Source organism: Mustela lutreola, chromosome 17 (assembly GCF_030435805.1).
Source record: "Mustela lutreola isolate mMusLut2 chromosome 17, mMusLut2.pri, whole genome shotgun sequence".
NCBI classification, from domain to species: Eukaryota; Metazoa; Chordata; class Mammalia; order Carnivora; family Mustelidae; genus Mustela; species Mustela lutreola.
This window is the reverse complement of record NC_081306.1, coordinates 26,017,284-26,040,326: the sequence shown is the minus strand read 5'-3', so window position 1 is coordinate 26,040,326 and position 23,043 is coordinate 26,017,284. Positions and strand designations below refer to the sequence as shown.

At 41.1% G+C, this 23,043-nt stretch overlaps 1 long non-coding RNA gene across 3 annotated transcripts in view; it reads right to left on the bottom strand.

The window, feature by feature from the left end:
* Window positions 1–348: 348 nt before the first annotated feature.
* LOC131819938 (uncharacterized) overlaps window positions 349–23,043 on the bottom strand; it is an 84,579-nt gene continuing 61,884 nt past the window's right edge. Inside the window, exons 1-3 of one of the 3 annotated variants that reach the window (XR_009349393.1) lie at window positions 20,300–20,386; window positions 11,544–11,603; window positions 349–573 (exon numbers count right to left, since the gene is read on the bottom strand). This is a non-coding gene — a long non-coding RNA (uncharacterized LOC131819938). Of the gene's footprint in view, window positions 574–11,543; window positions 11,604–14,066; window positions 14,154–20,299; window positions 20,387–23,043 lie in introns of those variants that run through there. The other 2 variants (XR_009349395.1, XR_009349394.1) reach the window with 2 other exon arrangements.

Sequence of the window (23,043 nt, the reverse complement as noted above, 5' to 3'; positions counted from 1 at the left end):
GAAGAAAACACAAAGTGTATAAATCTGAGTAAGTATATATTTACACACCTTTTTAAATAGGTTGTTATCAAAGATTTAATCAATGGGTAATATGCTTCTCGTGGCTGGGAAGCATCAGTTGCCATATATTAAAAACAAAGAAAAGAGGTGTCTGGGTGGCTTCCTCCATAAGTGTCCCTTCTTTTCAGGTCATGATCCCAGGGTCCTGGGATGGAGCCCCACATCAGGCCCTATGCTCAGTGGGAAACCTGCTTCTCCTTTTCCCTCTGCCCTGCTTATAGTTCCTCTTCCTGTCTCTCTGTCTGTCAAATAAATAAAATATTTAAAAAAATACAAGAAAGAAAAAAATGTTTTTAAAAGGTCTTTTTTTTTTTTTAATTTTCTAGGGGTGCCTGGAAGACTCAGTTGTTTAAGCAGATGTTTGCCTTTGGCTGAGGTCATGATTCCAGTGTACAGGGATCCAGCCCTGCATGGGACTACTTGCACCCCAAGGAGCTTGCTTCTTCCTCTCCCTTTGCACGTGATTCCCCCTGCTTGTGTGCTTCTTCTTCTTCTCTCTCTCTCTCTCTCTCTCTCTCCTGCTGTCAATAAACAAAATAAAATCTTTTACTAAATAAATAAATAAACAAACAAACAAATAAATAAATAAATAAATCTACTTTCACTCTAGGTCCCTTAACAAAAATTGGTACTGCTTTATTTTAAAAAAAAAAAAAAAGATAATTTAGAAAGATGCTTCCAGAGTTAAAAAGCTGTTTTGTTTCTTTGTCAGGATTAAATATATAAGTGCTTTAAAAAGTAAAAGAAAATATATGCTATATTAACACTAATCACACTATAACTTTGGTGGTTATATCAAGATAATGAAAAGTGATTTTAAAGCAAATTTCATTATCAGACATAAAGATCAATTCAAAATTACAGAAGAGTAAAAGGATGAATTCATCAGGGAGTATAATAATTCTTGACTTTTAATACTTAATAACAGGGCACCTGGGTGGCTCCGTGGGTTAAGCCGCTGCCTTCGGCTCAGGTCATGATCTCGGGGTCCTGGGATCGAGTCCCACATCGGGCTCTCTGCTCAGCAGGGAGCCTGCTTCTCTCTCTCTCTCTCTGCCTGCCTCTCTGTCTACTTGTGACCTCTGTCTGTCAAATAAACAAATAAAATCTTTAAAAAAAATACTTAATAACTGATTTGGGGATATATAGGGAAAAACTAAGAACAAAAATCATAACTTCTACCTTAGAAGAGAAATGGAAAAAAATTTCAACACCCTTATTTTAAGATTATATAAGATTATATAGACAAATGGTCATCAAATTGGTAAGATATGTAAGACTTGAACTAAATTATCAACTAACTAGATATGCTTGATATTACAGAACACTCCCAACAACTGCAGACTACATATATCTTAATCCATGATTTTCTTTGCAAAATCAACATTGATAATGTTCTAGTCATACCGCCGTGTACCAGGAAAGAAGTAGCATATTTCTTGAAAAACACAGCTATCAAAGCTCCATTGAGAAACCGTAAAGATGGAGAAGGGATTTGCAAATTATATATCTGATAATGGACATCTACTCTGATTATTAAAAAATGAATAAAAATAAAAAACCTTACTAATAACCAAACAGAGTATCCAATTTTACATGTGAAGAACATTATTGAAGAGACATGTCACCAAAAGTATATGGATGGCTTATAAGCACATGACAAATTTCTCAACATTTAGACATTGAAGAAATACAAATTAAAATCATAATGAGACATGCTTACATATCTATTAGAATGGCTAAAATTATGAAGGCTAATTGTACTTCGTCTGAGCTCGATTGGGAAGCAACAAAAAATCTAAACTGTTGTTGGCATATATCATGATACCACCACTTTGGAAAATAGTTTGAAAATTTTTTTAAATGCAAAATATGTTGCAGTTACACAAATAGCCATTTTACTTCTAGGCATTCAACCAAGAGAAACAAACCCTATGTTCATACAAGGACTTGTATATGAATTTCATAGCAGCTTTATTTTTAAGAATTGAAAACAGTGGAAATGTTCATCAATGTCCATCAATAGAGCAAAGACAAATTATGATCTTTTCATTAAAGAGATTACTGTTCAACATCAAAATGAACTATTTACAATTGGAGATTCTCAAAGTAATGATGCTGAGAAAAGAAAAGCCAGACAATGAATAGTATATACTGTGTGATTCCATGACTATAAAAAATCAAGAAAATACAAATTTATATATAGTCACAGTCATCAAATATATTGGTGTGATTTTAGTGCCTTCTTCTGTGCTCCCATAGCTTCCTCCACTTGGATCTCCGAGCATTTGTTACACCATGTGAAAATATGAACTCTTTTTCTTTATTCTGTATTACTAGAATAAGAATCCTTGAAATTTTATGGACATTTGAACTCTCCGTTATTAGCAGAAATTCTATCACACAGTAAGTTTCCAAATATAAAAGCCAGAGTTTTACAATGACTTCTAAGCTTTTACATGATCTAGCCACTCATTTAACCTCTGTGACCTCTTTCCCTGCTACTCTTCAGTCACTCACAGTGGCCTCCTTGCTATTCCTCAGATATGCCAGGCATGATCCAACCTTATGGCCTTCAAGATAGCCAATTCCTTTGTCTGGAGTGACCTTATTGCTGATAGTTCTGGGCAAATTCATCACCTTTCCATACCTTTGTTCAATTGTCAGCTTCATTGTAACTACCCTGATCTTCCTATTAAAAATTTTAACTCCCCATCCCCTGCCTAGCAATCTTGATTTTTCTCACCCTGATCGAATTTTTCTTTTTCCCCATTGTACTCATCATTTTTGAATGCACTATGCAATTTTTATTAAGGTGTATAGCTTTTGATTGTCTCACCCATTAAAATAAAAGTTCTACAAAGCCAAGTATTTCATTTACCAGTGTAGTCTGAAGTAATATCTGCCATATAATAGGTTCAGTAGACAACTGGTAAATTTCAAAATAAATTAATGTTGAGAGTATACTGAATTTCATAAGTCATTTCAATATTTTTTCCAAAAAATAAACTATGTAAAACATACTTTATATTTACTTTCAAAATATTTTATAGCATATAATGGACAATATACATAAGCCTTAAAGAAACAATCATATAAATAACCATTTCATACCTGCTTAAAAATTGCATAATACCACACTCCTAGATCCTCTCTGAACGCTCTAAAATAACCCATCAAAGGAAATACATTTTTAAAAATAACAGAGTTTTTGGCAAATAATTTAATAAAATTAAAGTTTCATTCATCTATGTAGATCATAATAAATGTTTTTAATAAGCATGAAATTATAACTCTGAAGTGTGCTAAAATGAAACCACCTGCGAAGGGTGAGAGAACAAAAATAAACATCATTTTTCCAAATAAGAGGAATTTATTGCCTTTGAATCAAAGCATGTGGATTTGTTCAAACTGGCAATAAAGGATTATGGAAACACAAACCATAGAAAGTCAGATTTTAGATTTCTAAAAGACTTCGAAGTGAAGAGTATACATTTTTTAAATGCTACATAATGCTACATAATGACAAGATGACAGGTTGTGACAAATAGCATTTTAAAAGCTCTACTCATAATGGAACGGAAGGTGTCATTTCCCTATAATTTTATATATATCATTAATTTACTATATCTGGATACAACATATTACCAAACAGATGTTCATCAAAGACTAAATCATTTCTAATGGAACATAATAATTTGAACCTACATGTATTAATCATTTTTTCCGATCTAACATTTATAGTCTCGCTAAACATTTTATCAGTTGTCGACAAAATTCAAATAAAATAGGATAAAAAGTCGTGTTTGGAAAAGTAGATTTTTTTTCAAATTTGCATTTAAATGAAAATATTTGCTGATATTTTTAAAACTTTAAATGTAATTTTATATATATCTGACCTATCAGATGATATAAAATTCTTAGAGAAAATATGACATATTTTTTTATCTTGGTTGAAGGTATTAATAAAGAGCAACTGTTTGTATTATTTGTATTGTGATATCTTAGTTAATAAACATGAATAACTGGTATAAAATATGTTTTTTTAAAAATTTTATTTATTTACTTGACAGAGATCACAGGAAGGCAGAGAGGCAGCCAGAGAGAGAGGAATGGAAGCAGGCTCCCTGCTGAGAAGAGAGCCCACTGTGGGACTCAATCCCAGGAACCTGGAATCATGACCTGAGCTGAAGGCAGAGATTTTAACCCACTGAGCCACTTAGGCGCCCTAAAATATGTTTTTTTTTATATAGAATTATAGTTCTTGCCAAAATATGGAACTAGCTGGAACTGAATGCCTCCTTCAAAGTCCGCTCTGGAGAAATTATGCAAGTGTAATATGGAACTATTTCAGATATTAACCAAAAACAAAGAAATGATGATAAATTCCTTAAAAGACTCAAAGTTGCTCTTGACTGGTATGTTTCAAGCTCTATTCCTGGTTTGAAGACAGGTTTTAACAGGCCTGTCACTGTAGAAATCAGCTGGATGTTTAGAGGCTATCAGAACTGTACAAAAACCTTAAAGGGGTAAGGACTTGAAAATCCTTTAGAGAGATTAGATCCCTAAGGCATTATTCCTCCACACATTTTCCTCCAATCAATTAAGACTGATGGATGAGGGGCACCTGAGTGGCTCTCTCATCACGTGGGTGGTGGGTTAAGCCTCTGCCTTCATCTCAAGTCATGGTCTCTGGGTCCTGGGATCCAGCCCCACATCGGGCTCTACTCAAAAGGAAGCCTGCTTCCCTCCCTGCTTGCCTGCCTCTCTGCTTACTTGTGATCTCTCTCTCTCTCTCTCTTTCTCTCTCTCTGTGTCCAATAAATAAATAAAATCTTAAAAAATAAAGGCTGATGGATGATAAATTATGAAAACTGCTCCCTCCAAATGATGCTTCTTCATAAGGATTTAAGAATTTAAAATTTTAAGAATTTAAAATTGAAACTTGATCATAGGATTTATCTTATAGAATAACATCAAGTGAAGGCAGTTATTATTAGTTCTTAAGTATTTGTGATTCTGAACTCTTGGCCTCATTAGTAAATTTATTTTTAAATTCTCCCATGGAGTGGTGATTGGCCTTCAGTCTTTCATTGATGTACATCATTGGGTCAAATGAGATGTGTGTGCCCAGAACTATATATAATCTTCTTTGTATTTCACTGGAGATGGCATTTCTGAGTTTTGTTCAATTGAATTTGGACAGATGTTTTAATAGTCACTTCTAGAGTTGGCCCTGGAGAATATCTTCCTTTTTTTCTCTTCCCGATTCTCTGAAAAACCTAATTCACATTATCACAGTGATATCACAATTCAAGTTTTTCCAAGCACTATAGCTGCAAAATAGAAGGAAGCTACTCAGAATGTAATACTATTGTGAATGATTGAGAAAGAAAACATTATTATAATTAAGCTACCAGGTTTCAATGTATTTTATTGTTGCTTAGAAAATCCTAGCATACCCAGACTTTACAGAGATTTGATGATCCGAAGAGGAGCTGAACTCATGGACCAAAATAACTATGCACATAAAAAGTACAATTACTTACCTAAAAAAGATGATGTGGTTAACTTTATATGGCAATCCAAGTGTTATTGGAACAGGAATATAAAAAAAAAGCTTAGGGGCGCCTAGGTGGCGCAGTGGATTAAGCCACTGCCTTCAGCTCAGGTCATGATCTCAGGGTCCTGGGATCAAGTCCTGCATCAGGCTCTCTGCTCAGCAGGGAATCTGCTTCCCTCTCTTTCTCTCTCTCTCTCTGCCTGCCCTCCTTCTACTTGTGATCTCTCTCTGTCAAATAAAGAAAGAAAGAAAATCTTAAAAAAAAGAATGACTGTACTTTTAAAAAATAGCTTAAAAGGGGCGCCTGGGTGGCTCAGTGGGTTAAGCCGCTGCCTTCGGTTCAGGTCATGATCTCAGGGTCCTGGGATCAAGCCCCACATCGGGCTTTCTGCTCAACAGGTAGCCTGCTTCCCTTCCTCTCTCTCTGCTCGCCTCTCTGCCTACTTGTGATCTCTCACTGTCAAATAAATAAATAAAATATTTTTAAAAATAGCTTAAAAGTATATGATAAAATAATGATATACATATACAAAGAAAAGATACTATACTGTGAATATAAATTAAGTGAAAATTGTTGAAATAAAGAATACAATAAATGGAGACTAAGATGAATATAGCTGTAAAATGAATAAATGAGTTGGGAAAAACAAACAAACAAACAAATTAATGACTTCTGCCCAAATGCAGCAGAAGAGAAAAAAAAATAAAGAAAATATTTAAATAAGTACTGAGATAAATTTTGGAGAATTAAAGAAAGATAAAAGACACCAGACTTAAAATGATGCCAAACATGAGAAATCGGAAACAAAACAAAACAAAAACCACACACAAAAAAAAACCACTCATATACATTATGGTGAGTTTTAAGAATATCAAAAACAGAGAAGAGCATAAATGATGCCCAAGAGAAGAACAGATCACCTAAAATGTACAAGAATAATACTGACAACAGAATTCTCAATAGTAATAGCATATAAAGGAGACAGCTGGGTGTTTGTATAGATGGAAAAGATATTTGAAACTAGATATTATACATCAACCCAAATTATTTTTTTTAAAGATTTTATTTATTTATTTGACAGAGATCACAAGTAGGCATAGAGGCACAGAGGCAGGCAGAGAGAGAGAGAAGGAAGCAGGCTCCCCGCCAAGCAGAGAGCCCGATGCGGGACTCGATCCCAGGACCCTGAGATCATGACCTGAGCCGAAGGCAGCGGCTTAACCCACTGAGCCACCCAGGCGCCCCCATCAACCCAAATTATTGATTAAATTTGAGAGCACAGTAAAAATACAATGAAGCATGTTAGGTCTTAGAACATTTATCACACAGCGACACACATTTTAGAAAACTTCCTTGGAGGACAGCTCAATTTAGATAGAGAAAACAGAATTATGTACTCAAAGGCACATTTTGAAGGAAGGATTGAATATAGTCTGCACTGCAAATATTCTTTAATCGTATGTTCTGAATTTCCTAAATTTAAGAAGTATTTGTTTAAATATTTATCTTTAAATAAACCCTAGGAGACTTTTTCTTGGATTCTGGAAAATCAGTCCATTGGGATACAAATCTTTTTGCCACTGATGGAAATTGCCTAATGTATTGTTACAGCAATTGTGATTTGCCAATACATGGGTGATGTGTGTGTGTTGTGTGTGTTTATTTTTATTTTTGATGGTTTTACTCTTCTATGAGATTTTTAAGTAGACATAATTTTAATAAATTATGATTTGTTGAAATTTATCTGAGGTTATATATAATAAAATGAAATTTGTGTGAACTAAAGAAGTGCGTCTCCATTTTTTTGTTTTAAGAGTAGACTGGTCTTTAAATATTGTCCAAAGAAGTACATTATATTCATTATTAAATTTGATAATATACAATAAAGTATTTATGGGCATATGGAACCATATCAAATTCTACTATTAATTCATATTAATAATTACCATAAGAGGAAAAAGGGATATTTTTCAAAATGAAAATTAGCATATTCTTCGGAATATGATATAGTGTTATTCACTGAACAGAGGGAACAAATGTCAAAGTTTAACACAGTTTACAGAATGTTTTAACATAAATTGAAATTTAAATCTGACCAAATTTCACAGTTTTAAGTAAAATGGTAGCATTTTATATCCTTGAAAAGTGGTAAGTGACCCAAAACATTGCTTAGAAAAACAAATTTAACACTACACTAGTCTGCGATGGTTAAGTGATGGTACAACTTGCCATTGTGTATCATCAAATGGTATATTTTTTTCTTTTGGTCTTGTCATTATATTTTATTTTAGCCATTCTGGTAAGTGTGTAGTGATATCTCAGTGTCATTTTAATTGCATTTCCTTGATGTCTAATTATGTCAAAATATATTATTTTGATGTTTAATGTTCTGAGCTTTCTCAGTTCAAGACCATGAAGCCACTTGGGAAAAATACAGTTGCAGATGCACTCATAGACCAACTCTTATTTAGAAATAAGAAGAAACATTACTACCCATTCCAACAAAAAATAGACTTGTTATGCAGTAGGGATTTTATAAATTACCTGACACAACTTATATAGTAAGATGAAATGGGACAGGTGGCTTCTTGCAGCTATATACAACATCATTTTAATTTCAATTTTCAGTATAATTTTTCCAAGGTATACACAGAATATATATTTAATGTAAATTGTGAACATTTTAAACTCTGTATATGGAAATTAATCAATCTTAAGTTTATAACAATCAAAATTAACGGAAGTTTATTTAAAATTAGTTAGCTTTCTCTGCATTGCAAGACAGAATAATCAAGAATTGGTAAGAAAAAAATAATCTCTGTAAAATTACCGGGGGTGCATTATTAAGTGTTCGGTAACCGATCAAACTCACAATTTGGATTGAATGGCAAGTGATTTTTAAAATCTGGAACTCATTGTCAATTTTTTTTTCTTCATTGTGTCTTAATAAATTACTCTGTTCATTTGCATGGAAGTGAAGAAAAATGCATGACATTTCATCTCAACACTAACACTTTTAACTGGCAACTCTGAATGTACTTTACAGCAGTGTCACAAAGTAAAGATCAATGATGTTTCATGAAATATTTGTTATAATTCTCAAGGAGATAGGGAGTTTGTGCAAAAATGCAAATCACTTTGCGACTAAACACATTGTTTATTTCAGCTAATTTTAAGAAAGTATGCTAAGACTCTCTCAAAAAAGGAAGCAATGATTTAGGTTTTCCTTCAAACTCCTTATCTAATCCTGAACCAACAGCACATAGTTCAAAGAGCAACTAATTGGAGCAGCTCCAATTTACACGTTTCCTAACAATGCTTAATTTAGTGGAATTTCTGTCCAATTATGTTAATTTGGTGTAGTGAAAGACAAACATTCAAAAAGATCATCCTTAATTTATATAGATTGCCAAACTCTGCATTTTCTGAATGACGCCCAGGAACGTATTTTCAAAAACAAACAAACAATGGCAGAACCACTATTATGTCATCTCTAGGCAGAAAGTGACTCAGAGCCTACATTACTCTCTACCTGAAAGTATACTGTAGGCACTGAAACTACTACCCTGAGTCTGTGCTATCAAATTCCTTAAGTTAGAAAGTTTTAAACCCGTCTGTGTGGGAGTCTTTCATTTACAGATAGAGACTTGGTTGTTTATACATTTTCATACTTGATTTTTAGGGTGTAATAACTATGTTTTAAAATTCATGGTGGTGGGACGCCTGGGTGGCTCAGTTGGTTAAGCAGCTGCCTTCCGCTCAGGTCATGATCCCAGCGTCCTGGGATCGAGTCCCACATCGGGCTCCTTGCTCGGCGGGGAGACTGCTTCTCCCTCTGCCTCTGCCTGCCACTCTATCTGCCTGTGCTCCTGCTCTCTCTCTCTCTCTCTAACAAATAAATAAATAAAATATTTAAAAAAAAATTCATGGTGGTTTTGAATACTGTTGGATAATTGTGCTAAAATGGTATATCCATTCCTCCTAGGAAACAGAAATTATAGAAAGGTAGTGCTTTTCAGATCTGACATCTTTGAGTCATTGCAGTTTCAGTATAAATGCAATAGGAAAAGTGACATTCATGTTTATGATATTTTCTATAAATAAATTAGAATGTACTGGAGGCCTGATATAAAGTGGGATGCCTAAACTTCAGTAAGATCTTGTTTTCAATTCAAAATAAATTTTATTTTTTATTTTTTTTATAATGTCCCTCAATTTCAGATAAGTACCCCCCATTAGGTCCACTCCATTTTTTTTTTAAGATTTTATTTATTTTATTTGACTTATAGAGATCACAAGTAGGCAGAGAGGCAGGCAGAGAGAGAGGGAAGAGGAAGCAGGCTCCCTGCTAGGCAGAGAGCCCGATGCGGGGCTCGATCCCAGGACCCTGGGATCATGACCTGAGCCAAAGGCAGAGGCTTTAACCCACTGAGCCACCCAGGCGCCCCCAAAATAAATTTTAAAGTGAATTATGCACCTCTAAGTTCAGAGACAATAAACATCAACCAACACAATTAATAAGTTCTATTTCTTGAAATTTCGGGAGCATTGATAGTCTCATCTCCTGGAAGAACAACAGCTAAAATTTTTGGTCATGGATTCTTGCTAAAATATCACTTTCCCAAAGAAAATTAATCGAATTTTCATTGATTGTTATTGATCATGAAGAATATAACAACCACGATAAAAAGAATAGGAAAACCATGATATCTCATCTGTAAGGGCATGTGGAAAGTAGGAAATGCTAATAAAAATAACTACCATTATTTCCTAAGTTTACATAATATAACAGAACAAAAATATTTCATAACAATATTTTCTAGGCTCATTCTGATAACTCTTTTCTACATTCAAATTTAAAGGTTGAGGCATGTGATATATATTACACAAAAAACATCCCAAGGAATTTGTTAAAAAAAAAAAAACTCTTAATAAAGGACAAATGCAAAGGAATTTTTTTCTAATTTAATTAACAAATTGTGAATCGACTTACCTATTTCATCACAGTGTATCAGGCACCAATAATATTTTTTAATCGTCATACCTGATGCAATAGTTACCATCTTTCAGACATACTGATCAGGAACAAGCAAATAAACAAGAGCACTGTAGCTTAAGATCTACCTGCATAAATATAGGACTACTTCAGACAATCTCTTCACCACAACATAGCAATGAATAGAAATCATACATGCTCTGTAATGGACATACAGATGAGATAGAAGGGGATGGGTGTTAATATATGCAGAATCTTTATTAATTACATTGTAAAACATAATATGGAAAAACAGAATACAATTTTAGAAATACCCAGGTCACCATCATTGTTTTATTTTTATATGTGTAGATAAGGAGTTTAATAAACAATCCATGACTATTCAACTTCTTATATTTTGTAAATTTTAGCAAAAGTAACAAACCTAGCAACTAGAAAATTGTATCGATCTGCAAAATACAGCTTTGCCAGTATGGTAGAGGAAAAGCAAAACAAAATAAGTAAGAAAAGTTTAACATTTCACAAGAGTTTTACTTTTATTTTTTTATTTATTATTTTTTATTTTTCATTTATTATTTACTTCTATTTTCTACTTTATTTTAATGAAAATGTCATGACCATAACATAAAAGCAGAATTAAACCAACATGAGAAATTATTTTTTCATAAGTTATAATAAACTAGCTTGGTGATTCATTCAAAAATTATATTACAAACTTCAGTGTTCTTGCAGTAAGTATCACTGCATAAACAAATGAGTCAGGAGTCATAAACTAATGATGATTCTAAATGTTATTTAGAGAGACATTCTGTTCTTAATATATTTCAAATATTCTACACAAGGCAAAGTGGATCCAAGTAATCTGTAGGCAAAATAAGATTTTAGAGAAGTATATATTTCCAACAGTATTTATAAAATATTACCTTTATGTAAGGCATCATCCTGGACTTTGTGGAGAACACACAAAGGAGTAAGAAGTGGCCCTTCAAGAAACATATACAATATCAAGGTTTAACATGAAGCAGCATGTCTTCTCTAAGTAAAAACACATTGTACCAACTGACTTTACTGAAACTTTATATTTATTGCTCTCGTTTTAGGTCATAGTGTCCTTCTGCATGCAGGCTGCTATAACGGACATGATATAGACTGAATAGCTTATAAAGAACAGGAATTTATTTCTCACAGTTCTAGAACTGAGAAGTTCAAGACTAAGGAAGGGGCAGATCCAGGGAGAGCCCACTTCCTCATAGATGGCTATCTTCTCACTGTAAACGTACATGATGAATGAATCAAGAGAACTCTCTGGGGTCTCCTTTAAAAGGACTGTCATCCCACTTATGACCTAATCACCTCCCAAAGGCCCCTATGTTTTAATACTATCACTTCCAGAGTTAGATTTCATAATATGATTTTGGGAGACACAAACATTCACACCATAGTATATATAAACAAAAAAAGACACAAAAACAACAAACAACAAAAATTATTTTAACTACCTATTATTTTCAACTACATAAAATTTTAATTTGTTTCTATATAATATTAAATAACTCATTTGAGTGATTCACTTATATCCAATGCATCTGAGTGCAATTAAATTTGCTTACCCAACATATCCAGCAGCACATTTCTTCAGACTATCCCATTCCCCACCTTACAGGATTTACCACAATTAGAAGACAGGGGATAGAGGATAGATAGATAGATGTATACGTAAACACACTTGTACATACACATATGCACAATTTTCCCTGTTAATGATACTCATGCAAATAAAATTGAAGCTCAAGGAAACCTGTCTTGTGTGTTACTTAATATCCAGTTTTTAGGGGCGCCTGGGTGGCTCAGTGGGTTAAAGCCTCTGCCTTCGGCTCAGGTCATGATCTCAGGGTCCTGGGATCGAGCCCCGCATGGGGCTCTCTGCTCGGCGGGGAGCCTGCTTCCCCCTTCCCTCTCTCTGCCTGCCTCTCTGCCTACTTGTGATCTCTGTCTGTCAAATAAATAAATAAAATCTTTAAAAAAAAAATATCCAGTTTTTAGTCAACATCCAAAAACAAATAATCCAATAAAAACCTGGATAGAAGACATGAACAAGTGTTTCCCCAAAGAACACATTCAAATGTTCAGTAGATACATGAAAAGATGTCCATCATCATGTATCATCAGGAAATTGCAAAGCAATACTAGAAAGACATACCACCTCACACCTGTCAGAATGGCTAAAATCAACACTACAAGAAACAAAAAGTGTTGGAGAGAATGTGAAAAAGTAACACTTGTGGGGGCTGCCTGGGTGGCTCAGTGGGTTAAGCCTCTGCTTTCAGGTCAGGTCATGATCTCAGAGTCCTGGAATCAAGTCCCACATCGGGCTCTCTGCCAGGCATGGAGCCTGCTCCCTCCTCTCTCTCTCTCTACTTGTGATCTCTCTCTGTCAAATGAATAAAATCTTAAAAAAAAAAAGAAAAAGTAACAATTGTGAACTGTTGGTGGTGATGCAAACTGATACAGCCATATTTGAAAACAGTATGGAATTTCCATAAAATTTAAAAATAGAAGTCCTTTGTGATCCAACAATCCTGTTGGTGTGTATTTACCCAATGAATATAAGAAAACTTATTCAAAGGGATGCTAGCACCCCTATGTTTATAGCAGCATTATTTGTAAAGCTAAGATATGGAAAGAGCCCAAGTATCCATCAATTTATGAACAAATAAAGAATAAGTGGTATGTATATACAATGGAATTTTAATCTGCCATAAAAAAGACTGAAATCTTGCCATTTGCAATAACATGGATGGAACTAGACAGCATAATGCTAAAAGTGAAATAAGTCAGTCAGAGAAAGACAAATACCTTTACTCATATATGGAATAAAAGAAAAGGAAACAAACAAGCAAAGGGGAAAATAATAAGACATAGAAAGAGAAACAAAGCAAGAAACAGACATTTCATTACGGAGAGCAAACTGATGGTTACTTGAGGGGATCGGAAAGGAGTGATGGATTAAATAAGTGATGGGGGTTAATTAGAGCACTTGTCATGATGAGCACTGAGTGCTATATGTTATATTGTACACATGAAACTAATACAACCATATATGTTAACTAACTGGATTTCAAATGAAAACTTTTTTAAAATCCCAGTTTTTAGCTCACATTCTGGCTTACAAAAGGGATTTAGTCAGGAATTTGGAAATTAGTTAATGAACAAATAAGGGGTGAACAGGCAGTTGTTAGATAAAATTACTATCCTTTCTGGCATGATCTTATACCTTTTATCTAGAATTATTTTTAGCACATTAGACTCTTCTTATTTTATTTTGAGTCATTAAACAAAAATTTCCTCAAAAGACCTTAGACTCCATCCAATTTGAGCAACACTGTGAGAGAGGAAATGGTGTCAAGGAGGAAAAAAAAAAAAAAGATGAAACTACATGTGTTTACTAGTGAATGCATAGTTCTTCCACAGAAGAAGCTCTAAATGGTCATGGCTCCAGCTTTATATGTGTTCAGTCATATGTTCAGAAGTAGGTAACACTATCAAAAAATATAAAGCATCTGAGATTATTTTCCCTTATTTGAAAGCTGGTGTATGAGTCTGCCGTGGTTTCTTGGGTGTTGATAGAAGACGCAGACTCATGGTTCAGAAATAATATAGTTTATTATTCACAGCAATAGAGGTAGCCAGAATATTAACAGTATTTGTGTGTGTGTGTGTGTGTGTGTTTGTGTGTGTGTGTGTGTGTGTGTGTGTGTAGGGGTGGGAGTTATATATCAGTTCTGAGCCTCAGTTCCCACAAAAAGAATCAAAACAGAGGCAGATAATATTTGCAAACACAACAGGTTAAGTTAAAAAAAAAAAGATACTATTTCTGTCTTCCAAGTCTATTCAATACAACCATCTTCAAAGGATGGTCTAGAACAAATAATAAATGCAGAAATGTAAGCAACCAATTGAAAAGTGTCTCCCAAGAAACACACTTTGAGAGTCTTCATTTGACAAAAATACTATAGGATATTACATGGATCAGGTACATTGAATACTGGAAGGTTAAAATTACAAGGGACCAAATATTTTTAAGCAGTTCTGGCATCCAGTAGAGTTCAAATAGGTTTTATAAGATTGAGGAAAGAAGCCATCAAAACCTGGGCCCAGGGGCGCCTGGGTAGCTCAGTGGGTTAAGCCTCTGCCTTCGGCTCAGGCCATGATCTCAGGGTCCTGGGATCGAGCTCTGCATCAGGCTCTGTGTTCAGCAGGGAGCCTGCTTCCCCCTCTCTCTCTGCCTCTCTGCCTACTTGTGGTCTCTGTCTGTCAAATAAATAAATAAAATCATAAAACAAAACAAAAAACCTGGGCCCAATTTTCCCAAAAGTATGATTCTGATCCCAAAAGTATGATTCTGATTCTAGTCTCTATGATGTTATCCCTTGAAGACAATGTCTCTAATTGACTTGAATTAGTTTACTAAAGAGCATACCCCCATTTGTTGTAGGAGATGAACAATATTTTAACCTATGCTCACGTAAGTAACTTGGTGCATAATCCCTTTTCTATTAAACCATAGTGCAAGGACCAATGCCGCGTTTTTGAGAGAACCCCAAGCTATTTTTCTAGAATGGCCGTATGCCTATATATCAGGCGTCCTGTTTTCACTCCCTTTGTGGAGCACCTACCCTGGAGGTCATGTAATAACCAATGACCAAAAAACAATCAAAAAGCCCAAACATCCAGGTCGAAGTGCCATCCCTGCCTGGAGATGAGTAGACTGCTCAACAGATCCTGGGCAGGCATCTCAGCCCAGGCCTGTGCTGGGGAAGCTGGTTGCTGGCTTTGGGCGCAATCAGGAAGCCAGCAAACTGACTGGAGAGTGCAGCCAGGGTTAACAGGACTGATGACCTTTTCGCAGCCAGGCCATGGGCGGACACCCGCTCAGGGAGCCAGGCTAGGAGTCTGCCCAGAGCCGGCGCTGGCCACGCTTGCAGCCCCCCAGGGCTTCGGTCCCGCGCCCCAGCCCGGGCCGGCCTCAGGAGGGAGGGGGGCGGGGGCGGCGCAGAGAAGGGGCTTTGCTAATTGCCAAAGCGGGTAGTGAGCTCGGGGAGGACTCAGGAGGGATGGGGGCGGGGGCGGGTCGAGGGCGGCGGGAGAAGGGACTTTGCTAATTGCCAAAGCGGGAAGTAAGCTCTCGGAGGATGTGGCGGAGAGTCTGGGAGGAGGTGGAGCGGCTGGCGGAGGAAAGGCACGCAGCGCCGCGGTGCTGTGCTGCGGCCCAGTCGGGACTGCAGGACCCACCGGACTCGCCGTCCGTGGGCTCCTGCGTGAGGCCCTGCAGTCCCGCTCCTGCTGCCTGCTGCCCCTTCCCGCCCCAAGGCTTCTCCGAACCACCCTCTGCGCACAGGTAAAGTTACACCGCGCCGCGCCCTCACCAGGAGCAGAAAGCTGGGGACGCGACCTGGGGGCGGGGAGGGGGGTTGTCTAGGCCCAGCCTCCCAGGAACCCCAGGGCACCGGGACCACCCCGGACGCTGGGCCGAACCCGGGTCCGCATGGGGTCGGGCTGGGGACAGTGCCTTGCGAGGTGCCCCCCACCAGCGGGCGCACTAGCCCCCATCGTTGGGCACCCCCACTCCCGTGTGCTGAGGACCACCTTCCCTCCCCAGCCTTGGCCCCGCTGCTTTTGTTCTGGACTTGGGATCCCAGGTGGAAACTAGACCCTCAGACCTCCCTGGCAGCAAGGAGGGCAGGGAGGGATTCTTGGTCTTCTGCCCTGGCTCTTCCTCTCTCCCCATTCACAAGCCTTCTGGCTTCCCTTTCCTCTCCTCATTGTCAGTTTTATTAAATGGTTTTCTTCTGCATGTTGACCCGAAGAGCTATTTCATGAAAGAATATACACGAAACTGAGTCGGAGCCCACCTGTGAGAGCCCACCTGTAGAGGCCTTTCTTTAGAATGGTCTCTGGTTCTAGCCTCAGTTCAGAATACTGCATGTACCTGAGGACCTAGTCCAGATGTTTCTTTCATCTCTGACTTGAATTTGAAATCCTCCTCAGACTTCAGCTTCCAGGATTTCTCCAGTCCTTGCTCTCCCACTGTCTTGGTGGGGATCCGCCATGAGTGTTGAACCCAGGAATGAATGAATGATATATACCACAGATCGCTGGGGCTTTGTCTTGTTTTGCTGAGGTTGGAAAGGCTTGGGAGAGACCCCCTGTATGCAGATACAGAGCAGCATGCAATTGCTTAGATAAACGTGATCCCCACTATATTGCTTGGGCATTGAACATTTCGCCCTTAACCTGTGGCTTGAGCAGTTAGGAGGAGACAATCTGGAGGTGAATCAGAAGATGGCTGAATCCACATGGTGGTGGTCTGGGTTTGGGAGATTTTCCTGGAGATTCAAACGAAAGATCTAAATTCTTCCAGTGGGGAGTGGTAAACATTTTATGGATGGGAGATGGAAAATAAATGGTCTGGTTAACCTTTCCCTCCCCCTCAAAACCCATTATTTGAAAAAACAAAAAGAGAAGTGAAGGGAGAAATCCTCCCACTCCCATCCCCACTCACCTCCATAGCCACCTCCTCTTCCAAGAACCGAACAAACAAGGTGCCAAGAAGTGTTAGGTACCAGCAGTGGTCTCAGATCTCATTCAAGGATCATGGTGAAAGGCATTCAGAGATTGTGGGGGCACAGGGATCCAATTAAGGGGGACAAGTTTAAGGTTTGCCTGGCCCCCTAAAAATTAATGGCACTAGAGAAGATGAGTTTTGGGAACTATAGGTTAATGGATACAATGTGTAAAAAGCTTCAGTGAGTCATGGTGGGAAGAGGCCATGAGGGCAGCAAATACAGTCTTAGATGATGTTATTAATAGCACTACAGGCTCTAGATTTCCTGTGGTGGCAAGACCAGCCCGGCCAAAGTGGATACTCACAACCTGGAACAGAGGGTCTTGGAGATCCCAGCACGTGAGTTATGATGAGAAGGTAAAATGATAGGAGGTGTCCTTTGGAAGGGCTGTCTCCTTGACTTTAAAAGGGAGAACCCACATCTGTAGGTGAAATCTTTTTGGCTACAAAGAGGGCCGAGGCCTCCTAAGGTCAAGGTCTCCTCGTCACTTGCAAAGATGTTGAAGAACATATTCAGACATTTCAAAGATGTCCTCATGTCCATCGGTTCCCACTCTGGAATTCTATCAATAAGGTGAGAGTTCCTCTAGTTGCAAAAAAGATCTAAAAAGACGTCCCTTTCTCATGTAATTTCTGTAACCTCCAGGGCACACCCACCTCCACCTTCCAGCTCTGTAATGAAGCCACAGCTGGTGCCAATTTGTGGAACTCCTTAAAGGCTATTCTCCCTTATATACCCCCGGACCAAGTTCCCATGCTCCCTCACCTGATTTCCTGCACTCACCTCCCACCTGGTGTGTTCACACCTGCAAGTGCCTTTTACCAACCCCTTTGCCAAAAGGCAGCCAGAGTGACCTTTCAAAGACCTATCAGTTCCTGGCATTTGTCTCCATAGAAATCTGCACTGATCTTCTAACAAATTCCCAGTCCTCCAAAGGCACCCATAATCCTCGCATCAGTTTCTTCATAGCCCTCCAACTGACTGATGCCTGTTCTGCCCCATCTCTCTGCCCTTCAACCACACTGCCTCCCTCTTCCTGTGGAGACCCCTCATGGCGCCTGCCTCCAAGCACAGGTGATTCCCATTGATGGGAAGACCCTCTTCCTCTCCCCTATCTCCCCACTCCAGTTACTCCCAGTTATTCCTGAGCTCACAAGCCCCATGGTACACACTCTCCATGCAGCCTGCTCTCTCTTTTCTAGCACTGGCCTCCGTTTCTAGCTGTGGTTGTGTCATGGATGTCCCTCCCCAGCCAGCCTCCAAGCTCTCCTTCCCTTTAGCTCCAACACCTGACACAGTGCCTGGCACGTAGTAAGCCCTGGCTAGCTTCTAAGAGCCTCACTGAGGGACTGAAAGCATTTTAAAAACGTCACCACGTAGGCTCCAAACTGTAGGCAGAAAAATCTTTGCCTGGATTGACATTTTAGAGACGTATTCGTCAAGTTGGATATGTTCACTGACTTTACCTTGTAAAATTAAAAAAAAAAAAAAGGACCTCTGTATCGCTTCGCATCTAACGAAGGCACATGTATACTATTAGACCACGTTATGAGCTTAATGGAAGGAGACAAGATGTTTTCGCTAAGAAAATGTATAAGACTGTTGAGGTCAAGTGGGAGGAAACAGTCCGTTTGTTGGAGCATTGCTATCTTACTCTATCACAGCCACTCATAAAAATCTGACACGGGGTGAGTCAGAATTGTCTGTCGGAGATGAGTTAGATCTTGCTCATGTTCCTACAGACATGAAATCCAGGAATGAAGAAGGAGGCTTTGAAAGCCTGGGTTGAGGAGGCGGTGTGGTTCACTGCGATGAGCTAAGTGCCCAGGGCCACCGGAGGACATGCGGGCCTGTGTCCTTCCTTTGTTCTGGGGTCCCTCTTGCACCATGTGGTGAGGCTGGTGGCTGGGAGCAGCTCAGGACAGGACCCGGTGGCATCTTACCTCTCCCACCCTCCTGTGGGCTCCAGTGGGCTCCAGTAGGTCCCAGGGGACAGCCTGCCTTCCTTGCAAAGCCCAGTAGCACTGGGAGCAGAAACTGGGACCAAAGAGTGAGCACCCTGTTTGACAAGCTGGACCAGCCACCTCTTCTCCAGATGCAGGGGGAGCCCTGGCATGCTGACTCCTCCCTTCTCCCTTTCCCCTTTCCTCTCTTCCTCCCTCTTCCCTTCCCCTCTCTCCTTCCCTGGTGGTGCCCTTTCCCAATGCCCACTTCATCCCTTTTCCTTTCTACATGCCTGTCTTCTAGAGTTTCTTCTCTTTCCTCCCCATTACTTCCCTTCATCTGAATCTCCTCTTTGGTCCCTTTGTCCCTGCTCTCTGCTCCTCCTCCCCTTCCCTGGCCCCTGTTCCCCTCCATCCCGACTGCAGGCAGAGCTGGACTAACATGCTCACTTGCTAGCTCAGCCACCCTCCAGAGAATCACTCCTTGGTGGCCACCTTCCTGACCCCCTGGTCCCTTCTCCACTTGTTCAGATATTGCTCTGAAGTCTGAGGAGGACAGAGGCGGGGCTGCCACAGAATCAGGCCAGAGGAGAACCAAACCATGTGTCCACACTGTCCCCCAGCACTGCTGCTCTGAGAGCTTTCAGAGTCCTCAACAGGGTTAGGATTTAGGGGCTTCTTCAGAACCGGGAGTGAAAACAACCATAGGTCAAAAGAAAAGCTATGGCCCCCACACAAAAATAATAATCACAAATGAAAACTATGTAAACTCTGAAGTCCCAAAGTCGAAGAATTGCCTTGAATCTGTCGCCAGAAAGCACCCAAGGCCTCACTCTCTGGGTTCTGGGTGCCCTGGGAATGGCAGGAGGCTCTGACATGCTCCTGCCAAACGATGGGGGCTAGCCCGCCCACTGGCGGGGGGGTGGGGGTTACTTCGTGCAGCGCTGTCCCCGGCCAGACCCCTGGCGGACGGGGTGCAGGGAGGCGTCCGGGGTGTTCCCGGTGCCCTGGGGTTCGCGGGAGGCTGGGCCCCGACACCCACCCACCCCGCTCGTGCTCGTGGCCCGGGTTTTCTGCTCCAGGTGAGGGCGCGGTGCGGTATCACTTTACCTGTGAGCAGAGGGTCCTCCGGAGAAGATATGGGGCGGGGAGGGGCAGCAGGCAGCGGGAACAGGACAGCGCGGCCTCGGAGGCTAGGCTGGAGCACGGGAGCGCAAGGGCGGCGAGTACTGTAGGTCCTGCAGTCCCGACTGGGCCGCAGCACAGCACCCTGGCGCTGCGCGCCCCTCCTCCGCCAGCCCCTCCACCTCCTCCCGGACTCTCCTCTGCATCCTCCTCGCGCTCACTTCCCCCCTCAGGAATTAGCAAAGCCCCTTCTCCGGGCCGATCCCGCCCCGCCCCCGCCCCCCTCCCTCCTGAGTCCTCCGCGAGCTCACTTCCCGCTTTGGAAATTAGCAAAGCCCCTCTCTGCGCCGCCCCCGCCCCCCTCCCGCCTGAGGCCCGGGCCCTGGCTGGGGTGCAGGGCAAAGCCCAGGCGGGCTGCGAGCATTGCCAACGCCCACTCTGGGCAGCCTCCTAGCCTGGCTCCCTGAGCAGGTGTCCTCGCGCGGCCTGGCTGCAAAAAGATCATCAGTCCTAAACGCCAGCTGCACTCTTGGGTCAGTTTGCTGGCTTCCAGATTGCGCCCAAAGCCAGGAACCAGCTTCCCCAGCACAGGCCTGGGCTGAGATGCCTGCCCGGGATCTGTCTGAGCAGTCTCCTCTTCTCCATGCAGGGATGGCACTTCGACCTGGATGTTTGGGTTTTTTGTTTGTTTTTTTTGGTCATGGGTTATTACATGACCTCCAGGGTAGGTGCTCCACAAAGGGAGTGAAAACAGGACACCTTGATATATAGGCATACGGCCATTCTAGAAAAATAGCTTGGGGTTCTCTCGGAAACGCGGCATTGGTCCTTGCATTATGGTTTAATAGAAAAGGGATTATGCACCAAGTTACTTAAATGAGCATAGGTTGAAATCGTTTACTGAGAGTAAATATGTAAAATAGTTATATTTTAACTATAAATCTATCATCAATCATAAATCTATTACACGAAGGTTACAGGCAATTGAAATGCAAGAGCACTCTCTTCAGGGTTTTAAATAATCCGTGTCTGTCTTGGCACATGAGAATGCAAAGATAGGAAATGGTTTGTAAAAGATCATATAATAGCTTTTACTAATTCTATTTATTTGACAGACAGAGATCACAAGTAGGCAGAGAGGCAGGCAGAGAGAAAGATGGGGAAGCAGGCTCCCCGCCAAGCAGAGAGCCTGATGAAGGGCTGGATCCCAGGACCCTGAGATCATGACCTGAGCCCAAGGCAGAGGTTTAACACGCGGAGCCACCCAGGCGCCCCCAGATGAAATACATTTCTGACTTAGAAACTCCATATAGAATTTTTTTGTCCATGATGACAACTGAAGAAAATGTGTCATCCCTAAACCTAACCTTAACCCCTAACAACGCTGAAACCTAAGCTGACCTTAAAGCCCAAACTAGAACCCTGAATCCCAAACCTGAAATGGAACCCAAAGCCTGTACCTGAGCCCTGGATCCAAGCCCTGAACCACGAACCCAAACCCTAAACCAGACCTCCAAGTCATGAACCCTGAACCCAAATCTCAGCATGAAGCCAAACCCCAAATTTGACCTTGAACTTTATCCCCTAAGCCCTGAGTCTTAAAGCCTAAATCATAAACTTAAAGCCCTAAACTATAACTCTGTTCCCTTGTCCTTCACTCTAAATCCTCACCCTAACACTAAACCCAAAGCCTGATCTAGAACTCTGACTAAAACCTGAACCTGAACCCAAATTCAAACCCTTCACCACACTTTGCTTATGCACTTGCCATTGATGGATATTTGCAGTTTCTACCTTTTGATTCTTGTGAACATTGTTTGGGTTGGGGGCTAGGGTTAGGGTCTTGGATTAGGGTAGGGTCCAGGCTTGAGACCAAGTTGAGGTCAGAGTGTGGGTCTGCATCAGGGCCATGTTCAGTGCCACTCTTTGGGTCAAGGACTGTTGTAATTCCACATTGTTTCCAATTCATTGTTCCTTAGCTATTTGGGGGGAAGTTGGGGGGTATTGGGCTCCATGCAGCTTGAATTTCCGGAATGAAATGGCGTCAGCTGGACCCCGGGAGGGAGCAGGACCTTCCACTGAAGGGTGAGCTCCCACAGTCCTGCACTGCCTTCCACCGCCTGCAGAGGGCGCCAGACCGCAGCTCCCGCCCTGAGCCCAGGCTGCGCAGCCACAGCTGGGTTCGGAGCCCCGGAGCCCCGCCTCTTCAGGACCCACTGTGGAGACTTCTGGAGAATGTGGGGCGCCTCCCACCCTGACAGGACAAGCTGAGGAGGGTGTGGCTCTGCAGCCACACTGACCGGACCCGTTGTGGAGGACGCGCCCACACTGGCAGCAGTCCGACCTCCTAAGGACTCTGGAGGAGGTGAGGAGAAGCCGCCTGAGTGGACTGTCAAGGGGTTCGTGGTCTCAGGACCCCACAGAGGAAGGGCGCCCTGTGTAGACACTGGGGCTTCCGTCGTTTTGTGTGAGGAGACGTGGCCTCCTGCTGTGCTGTGCGCGGGGCTGTGGGGTCCCCCCTTTCTGGGCTCGGGTGCTCCTCGGTCCTTGTCTGTGTTTGTGTGCTCGCGGATTCGGTTCCTGGGGCTCCTCAGATGGTCTGCAGTCAGGGAGCGTCCGCCTGCTTCGGTGCTTGTGCTCCCCCCACCTCAGCCCTGCGGGGTCCTTCCCGTGTCCACACCCACTCCAGGCTTGTGCCGAGTCCCGAAATTCAGGAGCCAGAGTGAGGA